The sequence below is a fragment of the Lissotriton helveticus genome, chromosome 4_1 (assembly GCF_964261635.1).
Source record: "Lissotriton helveticus chromosome 4_1, aLisHel1.1, whole genome shotgun sequence".
In the NCBI taxonomy this organism is placed as follows: domain Eukaryota; kingdom Metazoa; phylum Chordata; class Amphibia; order Caudata; family Salamandridae; genus Lissotriton; species Lissotriton helveticus.
In genome coordinates, this window is record NC_136063.1 from 1,670,904,390 (window position 1) to 1,670,921,432 (window position 17,043).

Genomic DNA, 17,043 nt, shown 5'->3' on the forward strand with positions numbered 1-17,043 from the left:
GCATGTTGTCATATAAGAAATCAGCAAAAATTAACTATCTCATTACTGGTCATATAGATGAGAGAGGAAATGAACCTAATGTTTAAATTGTGGATGGGAAACAACAGTTTTTAGTTTTCAGCTTCAATACATATGTTTATGAATATTTGATTTCTTTATATAGTCTTATCGCTATCTAGACGGATATAGCTATGTATACATAGATGCATACTTATACGTTGATAAGTATCAGTATAAAACATTGACGTTATGTTTTTCCAAGACCAAATTCTAAGAAATGGGTGAAATAGTAAATCTCATAATTCAAGTAGGTCCCACCGAGATTTGATCTCGGATCGCTGGATTCAGAGTCCAGAGTGCTAACCATTACACCATGGAACCCTCCCATACATGAGTCATTTTTCCATTGAGACAAAAGAGAGCGCATTAGTGCGGGGGCATTTCTTACATTGATGAAAGGATATCTCTGTTGAATGCTCATAGTGTAAAGAGCTATAATGTGATTTGATTCTGTTCAGATACATTCTCCATAACAGTGTTAAATATGCAAACGTTTATCAGGATAGGCAAGTTATATCATAATGATCATCTTTGACTGTGTCATATTAAAACATTTTACATTTCCAAACTAATACACCCATTTCTTTGTCTCTCACATGGGCTGCGCCAAAGAGCAATGATTGGCACTTTGGACTTTGCATGCAAAGGTACCAGTCCAAATCTTGGGGGTACTATTTTATTACTCTTGACCTTTTCCATTTCTGTCATCTTTGTTTATTGATAGCTCAAATCCAACACCAGTAGGTTGAAAGAGACACTTATTGATTCCTTTCAAAACGTCCATCAGCTTGAACAAGTTACAGAAATACAAACATTATAATACGTTTACATCACATTCCTACACAAAATAGTGTGACATTAAGAAATCCTATCCTGTTTTTCTGAAATGCATTTCAGAGGCCTGATTCCCAGCATCCCTTTTTGAAGCTTTCTGCGCTATTGATAAGGCGAATTTAGCACATTTTGAAAGAGAAGTGTTCTTAAATCAAACCTAGAGAACCACAATGACGGTATCATTCAGATAGTACAAATGTTTTTTGTATATTAGTATGGAAATTGTGAAATAAAACGTTTTTCATGCTGATTTTCAACAGTCGATCTGCAATCGTGAAACATACGCTTTTGCTTGGAGGCCTCACAGGTACTGATCTAATTTTCTCTTTTAAGATTATTCACAAATCATATGATATGCTTTGTATAAATCAACTATATTGTTAGATCAAAATTGAGTAAAAAGTGACTATCTCAATTTCATGACATATAGAAGAGTAAGGAGAAGAAGCTCATGTTTCAAATGTGGAGAGGCAACAACTTTTCATTATTTTCACCTCTACTAATTATATGCATTTTTATAATGTATGTGTTTATGTTGTCCTATAAATATACAGAGACATATAGCAAGATATAGGGAGATACATACGTGTAAAGTGGATATGTACAAGTTTATAAATAAATGAGATGTTTTTCCAATTAATAATTCTAAGAACTGAATGGAAAAGAAAATCGTAAAGTTTAGATAAGTCCCACTGTGATTTGTACTCAGATCCCGGTTTTCAGAGTCTAGAGTGCTAAGCATGATACCATCAACCCACCTGTACCAGGTTGAGCTTTTCATTTTGAGAGAAGAGATTGCATTCACGGGGGAATCTTATCTTTTATTGCAAAATCGTATCTCACATAAAAAGTACTGTTCAACAGAGTGATAGCGTTACTTGAGTCCTCTGGGCAACATCCTTCCCTAACATAGTTCAATATGCAAAAGTTGAACAGAATAGAAAGGTAATAACATTCTGTTGGTCTTTGACTGTAGAACATTAAAAACTTTGAAATGTTCACATTGCTGCAGCAATTTGCTCCCTTGTCACATGGGAGGTTCCATGGTGTAGTGGTTAGCACTTTGGACTTTGAATCCAAGGGTCCGAGTTCAAATCTCGGTGGGACCACTTTCATGACTGTTGATCAAATCTTTTTTTGTCAAGTGTATTCATAAATATCACAAATCTAACACGGGTAGAGTGAAACATTAATTTATTGATTGTATTCTGAAAGTCTATTCGATGTGAGCAAATGATAGAACTTTTAGAAAACATGGAAATTAAATGGCTCAAAATAATGAGACATTTTGCCAGCTGACTCTGTTTTCTCAAACTCATCACAGGGGGCTGATGCAAGATATTACCTTCTTAAATCTTACTGTTATTGATAAGGGGAAGATGGAACTTTTTAATTGGAAATCCTTCATTAAAACAAAACTTGAGGAATCAAATTGTGTATTATGGGGACAGAAGATATGACGTTTTGAATAACAATCGTGAAATTCAGACACACATATATTTACACTCTGATTTTCTAAAGTAAATCCATAACCATAAAGTAAAATCTTTCGAAAGACGTGTCAAAGGTAATAATCTGAATTTCTCTTTCAAAGAAATTCACAATTAAATGCACTGTGTAAGTCAAGCATGTTGTCATATAAGAAATCAGCAAAAATTAACTATCTCATTACTGGTCATATAGATGAGAGAGGAAATGAACCTAATGTTTAAATTGTGGATGGGAAACAACAGTTTTTAGTTTTCAGCTTCAATACATATGTTTATGAATATTTGATTTCTTTATATAGTCTTATCGCTATCTAGACGGATATAGCTATGTATACATAGATGCATACTTATACGTTGATAAGTATCAGTATAAAACATTGACGTTATGTTTTTCCAAGACCAAATTCTAAGAAATGGGTGAAATAGTAAATCTCATAATTCAAGTAGGTCCCACCGAGATTTGATCTCGGATCGCTGGATTCAGAGTCCAGAGTGCTAACCATTACACCATGGAACCCTCCCATACATGAGTCATTTTTCCATTGAGACAAAAGAGAGCGCATTAGTGCGGGGGCATTTCTTACATTGATGAAAGGATATCTCTGTTGAATGCTCATAGTGTAAAGAGCTATAATGTGATTTGATTCTGTTCAGATACATTCTCCATAACAGTGTTAAATATGCAAACGTTTATCAGGATAGGCAAGTTATATCATAATGATCATCTTTGACTGTGTCATATTAAAACATTTTACATTTCCAAACTAATACACCCATTTCTTTGTCTCTCACATGGGCTGCGCCAAAGAGCAATGATTGGCACTTTGGACTTTGCATGCAAAGGTACCAGTCCAAATCTTGGGGGTACTATTTTATTACTTTTGACCTTTTCCATTTCTGTCATCTTTGTTTATTGATAGCTCAAATCCAACACCAGTAGGTTGAAAGAGACACTTATTGATTCCTTTCAAAACGTCCATCAGCTTGAACAAGTTACAGAAATACAAACATTATAATACGTTTACATCACATTCCTACACAAAATAGTGTGACATTAAGAAATCCTATCCTGTTTTTCTGAAATGCATTTCAGAGGCCTGATTCCCAGCATCCCTTTTTGAAGCTTTCTGCGCTATTGATAAGGCGAATTTAGCACATTTTGAAAGAGAAGTGTTCTTAAATCAAACCTAGAGAACCACAATGACGGTATCATTCAGATAGTACAAATGTTTTTTGTATATTAGTATGGAAATTGTGAAATAAAACGTTTTTCATGCTGATTTTCAACAGTCGATCTGCAATCGTGAAACATACGCTTTTGCTTGGAGGCCTCACAGGTACTGATCTAATTTTCTCTTTTAAGATTATTCACAAATCATATGATATGCTTTGTATAAATCAACTATATTGTTAGATCAAAATTGAGTAAAAAGTGACTATCTCAATTTCATGACATATAGAAGAGTAAGGAGAAGAAGCTCATGTTTCAAATGTGGAGAGGCAACAACTTTTCATTATTTTCACCTCTACTAATTATATGCATTTTTATAATGTATGTGTTTATGTTGTCCTATAAATATACAGAGACATATAGCAAGATATAGGGAGATACATACGTGTAAAGTGGATATGTACAAGTTTATAAGTAAATGAGATGTTTTTCCAATTAATAATTCTAAGAACTGAATGGAAAAGAAAATCGTAAAGTTTAGATAAGTCCCACTGTGATTTGTACTCAGATCCCGGTTTTCAGAGTCTAGAGTGCTAAGCATGATACCATCAAACCACCTGTACCAGGTTGAGCTTTTCATTTTGAGAGAAGAGATTGCATTCACGGGGGAATCTTATCTTTTATTGCAAAATCGTATCTCACATAAAAAGTACTGTTCAACAGAGTGATAGCGTTACTTGAGTCCTCTGGGCAACATCCTTCCCTAACATAGTTCAATATGCAAAAGTTGAACAGAATAGAAAGGTAATAACATTCTGTTGGTCTTTGACTGTAGAACATTAAAAACTTTGAAATGTTCACATTGCTGCAGCAATTTGCTCCCTTGTCACATGGGAGGTTCCATGGTGTAGTGGTTAGCACTTTGGACTTTGAATCCAAGAATCCGAGTTCAAATCTCGGTGGGACCACTTTCATGACTGTTGATCAAATCTTTTTTTGTCAAGTGTATTCATAAATATCACAAATCTAACACGGGTAGAGTGAAACATTAATTTATTGATTGTATTCTGAAAGTCTATTCGATGTGAGCAAATGATAGAACTTTTAGAAAACATGGAAATTAAATGGCTCAAAATAATGAGACATTTTGCCAGCTGACTCTGTTTTCTCAAACTCATCACAGGGGGCTGATGCAAGATATTACTTTCTTAAATCTTACTGTTATTGATAAGGGGAAGATGGAACTTTTTAATTGGAAATCCTTCATTAAAACAAAACTTGAGGAATCAAATTGTGTATTATGGGGACAGAAGATATGACGTTTTGAATAACAATCGTGAAAATCAGACACACATATATTTACACTCTGATTTTCTAAAGTAAATCCATAACCATAAAGTAAAATCTTTCGAAAGACGTGTCAAAGGTAATAATCTGAATTTCTCTTTCAAAGAAATTCACAATTAAATGCACTGTGTAAGTCAAGCATGTTGTCATATAAGAAATCAGCAAAAATTAACTATCTCATTACTGGTCATATAGATGAGAGAGGAAATGAACCTAATGTTTAAATTGTGGATGGGAAACAACAGTTTTTAGTTTTCAGCTTCAATACATATGTTTATGAATATTTGATTTCTTTATATAGTCTTATCGCTATCTAGACGGATATAGCTATGTATACATAGATGCATACTTATACGTTGATAAGTATCAGTATAAAACATTGACGTTATGTTTTTCCAAGACCAAATTCTAAGAAATGGGTGAAATAGTAAATCTCATAATTCAAGTAGGTCCCACCGAGATTTGATCTCGGATCGCTGGATTCAGAGTCCAGAGTGCTAACCATTACACCATGGAACCCTCCCATACATGAGTCATTTTTCCATTGAGACAAAAGAGAGCGCATTAGTGCGGGGGCATTTCTTACATTGATGAAAGGATATCTCTGTTGAATGCTCATAGTGTAAAGAGCTATAATGTGATTTGATTCTGTTCAGATACATTCTCCATAACAGTGTTAAATATGCAAACGTTTATCAGGATAGGCAAGTTATATCATAATGATCATCTTTGACTGTGTCATATTAAAACATTTTACATTTCCAAACTAATACACCCATTTCTTTGTCTCTCACATGGGCTGCGCCAAAGAGCAATGATTGGCACTTTGGACTTTGCATGCAAAGGTACCAGTCCAAATCTTGGGGGTACTATTTTATTACTCTTGACCTTTTCCATTTCTGTCATCTTTGTTTATTGATAGCTCAAATCCAACACCAGTAGGTTGAAAGAGACACTTATTGATTCCTTTCAAAACGTCCATCAGCTTGAACAAGTTACAGAAATACAAACATTATAATACGTTTACATCACATTCCTACACAAAATAGTGTGACATTAAGAAATCCTATCCTGTTTTTCTGAAATGCATTTCAGAGGCCTGATTCCCAGCATCCCTTTTTGAAGCTTTCTGCGCTATTGATAAGGCGAATTTAGCACATTTTGAAAGAGAAGTGTTCTTAAATCAAACCTAGAGAACCACAATGACGGTATCATTCAGATAGTACAAATGTTTTTTGTATATTAGTATGGAAATTGTGAAATAAAACGTTTTTCATGCTGATTTTCAACAGTCGATCTGCAATCGTGAAACATACGCTTTTGCTTGGAGGCCTCACAGGTACTGATCTAATTTTCTCTTTTAAGATTATTCACAAATCATATGATATGCTTTGTATAAATCAACTATATTGTTAGATCAAAATTGAGTAAAAAGTGACTATCTCAATTTCATGACATATAGAAGAGTAAGGAGAAGAAGCTCATGTTTCAAATGTGGAGAGGCAACAACTTTTCATTATTTTCACCTCTACTAATTATATGCATTTTTATAATGTATGTGTTTATGTTGTCCTATAAATATACAGAGACATATAGCAAGATATAGGGAGATACATACGTGTAAAGTGGATATGTACAAGTTTATAAATAAATGAGATGTTTTTCCAATTAATAATTCTAAGAACTGAATGGAAAAGAAAATCGTAAAGTTTAGATAAGTCCCACTGTGATTTGTACTCAGATCCCGGTTTTCAGAGTCTAGAGTGCTAAGCATGATACCATCAACCCACCTGTACCAGGTTGAGCTTTTCATTTTGAGAGAAGAGATTGCATTCACGGGGGAATCTTATCTTTTATTGCAAAATCGTATCTCACATAAAAAGTACTGTTCAACAGAGTGATAGCGTTACTTGAGTCCTCTGGGCAACATCCTTCCCTAACATAGTTCAATATGCAAAAGTTGAACAGAATAGAAAGGTAATAACATTCTGTTGGTCTTTGACTGTAGAACATTAAAAACTTTGAAATGTTCACATTGCTGCAGCAATTTGCTCCCTTGTCACATGGGAGGTTCCATGGTGTAGTGGTTAGCACTTTGGACTTTGAATCCAAGGGTCCGAGTTCAAATCTCGGTGGGACCACTTTCATGACTGTTGATCAAATCTTTTTTTGTCAAGTGTATTCATAAATATCACAAATCTAACACGGGTAGAGTGAAACATTAATTTATTGATTGTATTCTGAAAGTCTATTCGATGTGAGCAAATGATAGAACTTTTAGAAAACATGGAAATTAAATGGCTCAAAATAATGAGACATTTTGCCAGCTGACTCTGTTTTCTCAAACTCATCACAGGGGGCTGATGCAAGATATTACCTTCTTAAATCTTACTGTTATTGATAAGGGGAAGATGGAACTTTTTAATTGGAAATCCTTCATTAAAACAAAACTTGAGGAATCAAATTGTGTATTATGGGGACAGAAGATATGACGTTTTGAATAACAATCGTGAAATTCAGACACACATATATTTACACTCTGATTTTCTAAAGTAAATCCATAACCATAAAGTAAAATCTTTCGAAAGACGTGTCAAAGGTAATAATCTGAATTTCTCTTTCAAAGAAATTCACAATTAAATGCACTGTGTAAGTCAAGCATGTTGTCATATAAGAAATCAGCAAAAATTAACTATCTCATTACTGGTCATATAGATGAGAGAGGAAATGAACCTAATGTTTAAATTGTGGATGGGAAACAACAGTTTTTAGTTTTCAGCTTCAATACATATGTTTATGAATATTTGATTTCTTTATATAGTCTTATCGCTATCTAGACGGATATAGCTATGTATACATAGATGCATACTTATACGTTGATAAGTATCAGTATAAAACATTGACGTTATGTTTTTCCAAGACCAAATTCTAAGAAATGGGTGAAATAGTAAATCTCATAATTCAAGTAGGTCCCACCGAGATTTGATCTCGGATCGCTGGATTCAGAGTCCAGAGTGCTAACCATTACACCATGGAACCCTCCCATACATGAGTCATTTTTCCATTGAGACAAAAGAGAGCGCATTAGTGCGGGGGCATTTCTTACATTGATGAAAGGATATCTCTGTTGAATGCTCATAGTGTAAAGAGCTATAATGTGATTTGATTCTGTTCAGATACATTCTCCATAACAGTGTTAAATATGCAAACGTTTATCAGGATAGGCAAGTTATATCATAATGATCATCTTTGACTGTGTCATATTAAAACATTTTACATTTCCAAACTAATACACCCATTTCTTTGTCTCTCACATGGGCTGCGCCAAAGAGCAATGATTGGCACTTTGGACTTTGCATGCAAAGGTACCAGTCCAAATCTTGGGGGTACTATTTTATTACTCTTGACCTTTTCCATTTCTGTCATCTTTGTTTATTGATAGCTCAAATCCAACACCAGTAGGTTGAAAGAGACACTTATTGATTCCTTTCAAAACGTCCATCAGCTTGAACAAGTTACAGAAATACAAACATTATAATACGTTTACATCACATTCCTACACAAAATAGTGTGACATTAAGAAATCCTATCCTGTTTTTCTGAAATGCATTTCAGAGGCCTGATTCCCAGCATCCCTTTTTGAAGCTTTCTGCGCTATTGATAAGGCGAATTTAGCACATTTTGAAAGAGAAGTGTTCTTAAATCAAACCTAGAGAACCACAATGACGGTATCATTCAGATAGTACAAATGTTTTTTGTATATTAGTATGGAAATTGTGAAATAAAACGTTTTTCATGCTGATTTTCAACAGTCGATCTGCAATCGTGAAACATACGCTTTTGCTTGGAGGCCTCACAGGTACTGATCTAATTTTCTCTTTTAAGATTATTCACAAATCATATGATATGCTTTGTATAAATCAACTATATTGTTAGATCAAAATTGAGTAAAAAGTGACTATCTCAATTTCATGACATATAGAAGAGTAAGGAGAAGAAGCTCATGTTTCAAATGTGGAGAGGCAACAACTTTTCATTATTTTCACCTCTACTAATTATATGCATTTTTATAATGTATGTGTTTATGTTGTCCTATAAATATACAGAGACATATAGCAAGATATAGGGAGATACATACGTGTAAAGTGGATATGTACAAGTTTATAAATAAATGAGATGTTTTTCCAATTAATAATTCTAAGAACTGAATGGAAAAGAAAATCGTAAAGTTTAGATAAGTCCCACTGTGATTTGTACTCAGATCCCGGTTTTCAGAGTCTAGAGTGCTAAGCATGATACCATCAACCCACCTGTACCAGGTTGAGCTTTTCATTTTGAGAGAAGAGATTGCATTCACGGGGGAATCTTATCTTTTATTGCAAAATCGTATCTCACATAAAAAGTACTGTTCAACAGAGTGATAGCGTTACTTGAGTCCTCTGGGCAACATCCTTCCCTAACATAGTTCAATATGCAAAAGTTGAACAGAATAGAAAGGTAATAACATTCTGTTGGTCTTTGACTGTAGAACATTAAAAACTTTGAAATGTTCACATTGCTGCAGCAATTTGCTCCCTTGTCACATGGGAGGTTCCATGGTGTAGTGGTTAGCACTTTGGACTTTGAATCCAAGGGTCCGAGTTCAAATCTCGGTGGGACCACTTTCATGACTGTTGATCAAATCTTTTTTTGTCAAGTGTATTCATAAATATCACAAATCTAACACGGGTAGAGTGAAACATTAATTTATTGATTGTATTCTGAAAGTCTATTCGATGTGAGCAAATGATAGAACTTTTAGAAAACATGGAAATTAAATGGCTCAAAATAATGAGACATTTTGCCAGCTGACTCTGTTTTCTCAAACTCATCACAGGGGGCTGATGCAAGATATTACTTTCTTAAATCTTACTGTTATTGATAAGGGGAAGATGGAACTTTTTAATTGGAAATCCTTCATTAAAACAAAACTTGAGGAATCAAATTGTGTATTATGGGGACAGAAGATATGACGTTTTGAATAACAATCGTGAAATTCAGACACACATATATTTACACTCTGATTTTCTAAAGTAAATCCATAACCATAAAGTAAAATCTTTCGAAAGACGTGTCAAAGGTAATAATCTGAATTTCTCTTTCAAAGAAATTCACAATTAAATGCACTGTGTAAGTCAAGCATGTTGTCATATAAGAAATCAGCAAAAATTAACTATCTCATTACTGGTCATATAGATGAGAGAGGAAATGAACCTAATGTTTAAATTGTGGATGGGAAACAACAGTTTTTAGTTTTCAGCTTCAATACATATGTTTATGAATATTTGATTTCTTTATATAGTCTTATCGCTATCTAGACGGATATAGCTATGTATACATAGATGCATACTTATACGTTGATAAGTATCAGTATAAAACATTGACGTTATGTTTTTCCAAGACCAAATTCTAAGAAATGGGTGAAATAGTAAATCTCATAATTCAAGTAGGTCCCACCGAGATTTGATCTTGGATCGCTGGATTCAGAGTCCAGAGTGCTAACCATTACACCATGGAACCCTCCCATACATGAGTCATTTTTCCATTGAGACAAAAGAGAGCGCATTAGTGCGGGGGCATTTCTTACATTGATGAAAGGATATCTCTGTTGAATGCTCATAGTGTAAAGAGCTATAATGTGATTTGATTCTGTTCAGATACATTCTCCATAACAGTGTTAAATATGCAAACGTTTATCAGGATAGGCAAGTTATATCATAATGATCATCTTTTACTGTGTCATATTAAAACATTTTACATTTCCAAACTAATACACCCATTTCTTTGTCTCTCACATGGGCTGCGCCAAAGAGCAATGATTGGCACTTTGGACTTTGCATGCAAAGGTACCAGTCCAAATCTTGGGGGTACTATTTTATTACTCTTGACCTTTTCCATTTCTGTCATCTTTGTTTATTGATAGCTCAAATCCAACACCAGTAGGTTGAAAGAGACACTTATTGATTCCTTTCAAAACGTCCATCAGCTTGAACAAGTTACAGAAATACAAACATTATAATACGTTTACATCACATTCCTACACAAAATAGTGTGACATTAAGAAATCCTATCCTGTTTTTCTGAAATGCATTTCAGAGGCCTGATTCCCAGCATCCCTTTTTGAAGCTTTCTGCGCTATTGATAAGGCGAATTTAGCACATTTTGAAAGAGAAGTGTTCTTAAATCAAACCTAGAGAACCACAATGACGGTATCATTCAGATAGTACAAATGTTTTTTGTATATTAGTATGGAAATTGTGAAATAAAACGTTTTTCATGCTGATTTTCAACAGTCGATCTGCAATCGTGAAACATACGCTTTTGCTTGGAGGCCTCACAGGTACTGATCTAATTTTCTCTTTTAAGATTATTCACAAATCATATGATATGCTTTGTATAAATCAACTATATTGTTAGATCAAAATTGAGTAAAAAGTGACTATCTCAATTTCATGACATATAGAAGAGTAAGGAGAAGAAGCTCATGTTTCAAATGTGGAGAGGCAACAACTTTTCATTATTTTCACCTCTACTAATTATATGCATTTTTATAATGTATGTGTTTATGTTGTCCTATAAATATACAGAGACATATAGCAAGATATAGGGAGATACATACGTGTAAAGTGGATATGTACAAGTTTATAAGTAAATGAGATGTTTTTCCAATTAATAATTCTAAGAACTGAATGGAAAAGAAAATCGTAAAGTTTAGATAAGTCCCACTGTGATTTGTACTCAGATCCCGGTTTTCAGAGTCTAGAGTGCTAAGCATGATACCATCAACCCACCTGTACCAGGTTGAGCTTTTCATTTTGAGAGAAGAGATTGCATTCACGGGGGAATCTTATCTTTTATTGCAAAATCGTATCTCACATAAAAAGTACTGTTCAACAGAGTGATAGCGTTACTTGAGTCCTCTGGGCAACATCCTTCCCTAACATAGTTCAATATGCAAAAGTTGAACAGAATAGAAAGGTAATAACATTCTGTTGGTCTTTGACTGTAGAACATTAAAAACTTTGAAATGTTCACATTGCTGCAGCAATTTGCTCCCTTGTCACATGGGAGGTTCCATGGTGTAGTGGTTAGCACTTTGGACTTTGAATCCAAGGATCCGAGTTCAAATCTCGGTGGGACCACTTTCATGACTGTTGATCAAATCTTTTTTTGTCAAGTGTATTCATAAATATCACAAATCTAACACGGGTAGAGTGAAACATTAATTTATTGATTGTATTCTGAAAGTCTATTCGATGTGAGCAAATGATAGAACTTTTAGAAAACATGGAAATTAAATGGCTCAAAATAATGAGACATTTTGCCAGCTGACTCTGTTTTCTCAAACTCATCACAGGGGGCTGATGCAAGATATTACTTTCTTAAATCTTACTGTTATTGATAAGGGGAAGATGGAACTTTTTAATTGGAAATCCTTCATTAAAACAAAACTTGAGGAATCAAATTGTGTATTATGGGGACAGAAGATATGACGTTTTGAATAACAATCGTGAAATTCAGACACACATATATTTACACTCTGATTTTCTAAAGTAAATCCATAACCATAAAGTAAAATCTTTCGAAAGACGTGTCAAAGGTAATAATCTGAATTTCTCTTTCAAAGAAATTCACAATTAAATGCACTGTGTAAGTCAAGCATGTTGTCATATAAGAAATCAGCAAAAATTAACTATCTCATTACTGGTCATATAGATGAGAGAGGAAATGAACCTAATGTTTAAATTGTGGATGGGAAACAACAGTTTTTAGTTTTCAGCTTCAATACATATGTTTATGAATATTTGATTTCTTTATATAGTCTTATCGCTATCTAGACGGATATAGCTATGTATACATAGATGCATACTTATACGTTGATAAGTATCAGTATAAAACATTGACGTTATGTTTTTCCAAGACCAAATTCTAAGAAATGGGTGAAATAGTAAATCTCATAATTCAAGTAGGTCCCACCGAGATTTGATCTCGGATCGCTGGATTCAGAGTCCAGAGTGCTAACCATTACACCATGGAACCCTCCCATACATGAGTCATTTTTCCATTGAGACAAAAGAGAGCGCATTAGTGCGGGGGCATTTCTTACATTGATGAAAGGATATCTCTGTTGAATGCTCATAGTGTAAAGAGCTATAATGTGATTTGATTCTGTTCAGATACATTCTCCATAACAGTGTTAAATATGCAAACGTTTATCAGGATAGGCAAGTTATATCATAATGATCATCTTTTACTGTGTCATATTAAAACATTTTACATTTCCAAACTAATACACCCATTTCTTTGTCTCTCACATGGGCTGCGCCAAAGAGCAATGATTGGCACTTTGGACTTTGCATGCAAAGGTACCAGTCCAAATCTTGGGGGTACTATTTTATTACTCTTGACCTTTTCCATTTCTGTCATCTTTGTTTATTGATAGCTCAAATCCAACACCAGTAGGTTGAAAGAGACACTTATTGATTCCTTTCAAAACGTCCATCAGCTTGAACAAGTTACAGAAATACAAACATTATAATACGTTTACATCACATTCCTACACAAAATAGTGTGACATTAAGAAATCCTATCCTGTTTTTCTGAAATGCATTTCAGAGGCCTGATTCCCAGCATCCCTTTTTGAAGCTTTCTGCGCTATTGATAAGGCGAATTTAGCACATTTTGAAAGAGAAGTGTTCTTAAATCAAACCTAGAGAACCACAATGACGGTATCATTCAGATAGTACAAATGTTTTTTGTATATTAGTATGGAAATTGTGAAATAAAACGTTTTTCATGCTGATTTTCAACAGTCGATCTGCAATCGTGAAACATACGCTTTTGCTTGGAGGCCTCACAGGTACTGATCTAATTTTCTCTTTTAAGATTATTCACAAATCATATGATATGCTTTGTATAAATCAACTATATTGTTAGATCAAAATTGAGTAAAAAGTGACTATCTCAATTTCATGACATATAGAAGAGTAAGGAGAAGAAGCTCATGTTTCAAATGTGGAGAGGCAACAACTTTTCATTATTTTCACCTCTACTAATTATATGCATTTTTATAATGTATGTGTTTATGTTGTCCTATAAATATACAGAGACATATAGCAAGATATAGGGAGATACATACGTGTAAAGTGGATATGTACAAGTTTATAAGTAAATGAGATGTTTTTCCAATTAATAATTCTAAGAACTGAATGGAAAAGAAAATCGTAAAGTTTAGATAAGTCCCACTGTGATTTGTACTCAGATCCCGGTTTTCAGAGTCTAGAGTGCTAAGCATGATACCATCAAACCACCTGTACCAGGTTGAGCTTTTCATTTTGAGAGAAGAGATTGCATTCACGGGGGAATCTTATCTTTTATTGCAAAATCGTATCTCACATAAAAAGTACTGTTCAACAGAGTGATAGCGTTACTTGAGTCCTCTGGGCAACATCCTTCCCTAACATAGTTCAATATGCAAAAGTTGAACAGAATAGAAAGGTAATAACATTCTGTTGGTCTTTGACTGTAGAACATTAAAAACTTTGAAATGTTCACATTGCTGCAGCAATTTGCTCCCTTGTCACATGGGAGGTTCCATGGTGTAGTGGTTAGCACTTTGGACTTTGAATCCAAGAATCCGAGTTCAAATCTCGGTGGGACCACTTTCATGACTGTTGATCAAATCTTTTTTTGTCAAGTGTATTCATAAATATCACAAATCTAACACGGGTAGAGTGAAACATTAATTTATTGATTGTATTCTGAAAGTCTATTCGATGTGAGCAAATGATAGAACTTTTAGAAAACATGGAAATTAAATGGCTCAAAATAATGAGACATTTTGCCAGCTGACTCTGTTTTCTCAAACTCATCACAGGGGGCTGATGCAAGATATTACTTTCTTAAATCTTACTGTTATTGATAAGGGGAAGATGGAACTTTTTAATTGGAAATCCTTCATTAAAACAAAACTTGAGGAATCAAATTGTGTATTATGGGGACAGAAGATATGACGTTTTGAATAACAATCGTGAAAATCAGACACACATATATTTACACTCTGATTTTCTAAAGTAAATCCATAACCATAAAGTAAAATCTTTCGAAAGACGTGTCAAAGGTAATAATCTGAATTTCTCTTTCAAAGAAATTCACAATTAAATGCACTGTGTAAGTCAAGCATGTTGTCATATAAGAAATCAGCAAAAATTAACTATCTCATTACTGGTCATATAGATGAGAGAGGAAATGAACCTAATGTTTAAATTGTGGATGGGAAACAACAGTTTTTAGTTTTCAGCTTCAATACATATGTTTATGAATATTTGATTTCTTTATATAGTCTTATCGCTATCTAGACGGATATAGCTATGTATACATAGATGCATACTTATACGTTGATAAGTATCAGTATAAAACATTGACGTTATGTTTTTCCAAGACCAAATTCTAAGAAATGGGTGAAATAGTAAATCTCATAATTCAAGTAGGTCCCACCGAGATTTGATCTCGGATCGCTGGATTCAGAGTCCAGAGTGCTAACCATTACACCATGGAACCCTCCCATACATGAGTCATTTTTCCATTGAGACAAAAGAGAGCGCATTAGTGTGGGGGCATTTCTTACATTGATGAAAGGATATCTCTGTTGAATGCTCATAGTGTAAAGAGCTATAATGTGATTTGATTCTGTTCAGATACATTCTCCATAACAGTGTTAAATATGCAAACGTTTATCAGGATAGGCAAGTTATATCATAATGATCATCTTTTACTGTGTCATATTAAAACATTTTACATTTCCAAACTAATACACCCATTTCTTTGTCTCTCACATGGGCTGCGCCAAAGAGCAATGATTGGCACTTTGGACTTTGCATGCAAAGGTACCAGTCCAAATCTTGGGGGTACTATTTTATTACTCTTGACCTTTTCCATTTCTGTCATCTTTGTTTATTGATAGCTCAAATCCAACACCAGTAGGTTGAAAGAGACACTTATTGATTCCTTTCAAAACGTCCATCAGCTTGAACAAGTTACAGAAATACAAACATTATAATACGTTTACATCACATTCCTACACAAAATAGTGTGACATTAAGAAATCCTATCCTGTTTTTCTGAAATGCATTTCAGAGGCCTGATTCCCAGCATCCCTTTTTGAAGCTTTCTGCGCTATTGATAAGGCGAATTTAGCACATTTTGAAAGAGAAGTGTTCTTAAATCAAACCTAGAGAACCACAATGACGGTATCATTCAGATAGTACAAATGTTTTTTGTATATTAGTATGGAAATTGTGAAATAAAACGTTTTTCATGCTGATTTTCAACAGTCGATCTGCAATCGTGAAACATACGCTTTTGCTTGGAGGCCTCACAGGTACTGATCTAATTTTCTCTTTTAAGATTATTCACAAATCATATGATATGCTTTGTATAAATCAACTATATTGTTAGATCAAAATTGAGTAAAAAGTGACTATCTCAATTTCATGACATATAGAAGAGTAAGGAGAAGAAGCTCATGTTTCAAATGTGGAGAGGCAACAACTTTTCATTATTTTCACCTCTACTAATTATATGCATTTTTATAATGTATGTGTTTATGTTGTCCTATAAATATACAGAGACATATAGCAAGATATAGGGAGATACATACGTGTAAAGTGGATATGTACAAGTTTATAAGTAAATGAGATGTTTTTCCAATTAATAATTCTAAGAACTGAATGGAAAAGAAAATCGTAAAGTTTAGATAAGTCCCACTGTGATTTGTACTCAGATCCCGGTTTTCAGAGTCTAGAGTGCTAAGCATGATACCATCAACCCACCTGTACCAGGTTGAGCTTTTCATTTTGAGAGAAGAGATTGCATTCACGGGGGAATCTTATCTTTTATTGCAAAATCGTATCTCACATAAAAAGTACTGTTCAACAGAGTGATAGCGTTACTTGAGTCCTCTGGGCAACATCCTTCCCTAACATAGTTCAATATGCAAAAGTTGAACAGAATAGAAAGGTAATAACATTCTGTTGGTCTTTGACTGTAGAACATTAAAAACTTTGAAATGTTCACATTGCTGCAGCAATTTGCTCCCTTGTC

General features: G+C 34.1%; 13 non-coding genes across 13 annotated transcripts; 6 read left to right on the plus strand and 7 right to left on the minus strand.

Moving 5' to 3' along the window:
* Positions 1 to 309: 309 nt before the first annotated feature.
* Positions 310 to 381, minus strand: TRNAQ-CUG (transfer RNA glutamine (anticodon CUG)). Its single transcript has one exon. It is a non-coding gene; the product is annotated as a tRNA-Gln (tRNA).
* Positions 382 to 1,931: 1,550 nt separating this feature from the next.
* Positions 1,932 to 2,003, plus strand: TRNAQ-UUG (transfer RNA glutamine (anticodon UUG)). Its single transcript has one exon. It is a non-coding gene; the product is annotated as a tRNA-Gln (tRNA).
* Positions 2,004 to 2,829: 826 nt separating this feature from the next.
* Positions 2,830 to 2,901, minus strand: TRNAQ-CUG (transfer RNA glutamine (anticodon CUG)). Its single transcript has one exon. It is a non-coding gene; the product is annotated as a tRNA-Gln (tRNA).
* A 1,550-nt stretch (positions 2,902 to 4,451) lies between these two features.
* TRNAQ-UUG (transfer RNA glutamine (anticodon UUG)) lies at positions 4,452 to 4,523 on the plus strand. Its single transcript has one exon. It is a non-coding gene; the product is annotated as a tRNA-Gln (tRNA).
* An 826-nt stretch (positions 4,524 to 5,349) lies between these two features.
* On the minus strand, positions 5,350 to 5,421 carry TRNAQ-CUG (transfer RNA glutamine (anticodon CUG)). Its single transcript has one exon. It is a non-coding gene; the product is annotated as a tRNA-Gln (tRNA).
* Positions 5,422 to 6,971: 1,550 nt separating this feature from the next.
* On the plus strand, positions 6,972 to 7,043 carry TRNAQ-UUG (transfer RNA glutamine (anticodon UUG)). The gene has a single exon. It is a non-coding gene; the product is annotated as a tRNA-Gln (tRNA).
* An 826-nt stretch (positions 7,044 to 7,869) lies between these two features.
* Positions 7,870 to 7,941, minus strand: TRNAQ-CUG (transfer RNA glutamine (anticodon CUG)). Its single transcript has one exon. It is a non-coding gene; the product is annotated as a tRNA-Gln (tRNA).
* A 1,550-nt stretch (positions 7,942 to 9,491) lies between these two features.
* Positions 9,492 to 9,563, plus strand: TRNAQ-UUG (transfer RNA glutamine (anticodon UUG)). The gene has a single exon. It is a non-coding gene; the product is annotated as a tRNA-Gln (tRNA).
* An 826-nt stretch (positions 9,564 to 10,389) lies between these two features.
* TRNAQ-CUG (transfer RNA glutamine (anticodon CUG)) lies at positions 10,390 to 10,461 on the minus strand. The gene has a single exon. It is a non-coding gene; the product is annotated as a tRNA-Gln (tRNA).
* A 1,550-nt stretch (positions 10,462 to 12,011) lies between these two features.
* On the plus strand, positions 12,012 to 12,083 carry TRNAQ-UUG (transfer RNA glutamine (anticodon UUG)). The gene has a single exon. It is a non-coding gene; the product is annotated as a tRNA-Gln (tRNA).
* An 826-nt stretch (positions 12,084 to 12,909) lies between these two features.
* Positions 12,910 to 12,981, minus strand: TRNAQ-CUG (transfer RNA glutamine (anticodon CUG)). Its single transcript has one exon. It is a non-coding gene; the product is annotated as a tRNA-Gln (tRNA).
* Positions 12,982 to 14,531: 1,550 nt separating this feature from the next.
* On the plus strand, positions 14,532 to 14,603 carry TRNAQ-UUG (transfer RNA glutamine (anticodon UUG)). Its single transcript has one exon. It is a non-coding gene; the product is annotated as a tRNA-Gln (tRNA).
* An 826-nt stretch (positions 14,604 to 15,429) lies between these two features.
* On the minus strand, positions 15,430 to 15,501 carry TRNAQ-CUG (transfer RNA glutamine (anticodon CUG)). Its single transcript has one exon. It is a non-coding gene; the product is annotated as a tRNA-Gln (tRNA).
* Positions 15,502 to 17,043: the final 1,542 nt, after the last annotated feature.